This window comes from Pteropus medius, unplaced genomic scaffold, assembly GCF_902729225.1.
Source record: "Pteropus medius unplaced genomic scaffold, Ma_sr-lr_union100, whole genome shotgun sequence".
In the NCBI taxonomy this organism is placed as follows: domain Eukaryota; kingdom Metazoa; phylum Chordata; class Mammalia; order Chiroptera; family Pteropodidae; genus Pteropus; species Pteropus medius.
Window position 1 is genome coordinate 1833855 of NW_024343733.1, and position 663 is coordinate 1834517.

A 663-nucleotide genomic window follows, 5' to 3' on the forward strand; every position below is an offset into this window, starting at 1 on the left:
GGGGTGTCATGAATTTGAGCCATCCCTGCTTAGATGGAAGGGCACCTTGGGAACGCTGTTCCTTTACCCTTCCTGAGTTGAGAGCTTCCTCCGGTGAAAAGGGAACGCAGAAAGGGCTGACTTCGGGGCCTAGGGGGTTAAGAAATGCACGCGCCTCTGGGTGGACCACACAGCCCTCTCTTCCTTTTTGCCTTGTGTACCCCCCTATCCCCCCAGCTACAGACTCCGAAATGGAGGGTGAAAATGCGGTTCCTTTGTGGGCCAACCGCGCCGAGATAGGGGCGGAACTTTTGAGGCGACGAGCTTCTCCAGCCTCGCATTTTTGACGCACATGGTTAAGAGCGCTTGGCGCCAGCGCTGAGAATTCCCTGAAGTCACAGAGAGAATGGAGTGCTTCTGCGAACTCAGTCTGACTCTCCATCTCGCCCTCTTTCTTTTCCTTTCGGCCTGTCTTTCTCTGGCGACCCCTCGGGCTCTCTCTGCCGGTGTTTAAGTAGAGAGAATGAGCTAGAGAAAAGAAAGAAGCGGCCGGGCCCGGGGTGTGTTGGCTCGCAAAGCCTCCTCCCGCGTCCCTTGCGCACAGGCCTTCCTTCTCCTAGCACTGACCACTGAGGTCACTGCGGGGTTTCACAAGTCTCTGGAGGTAAAAACCCACCCCCTCCA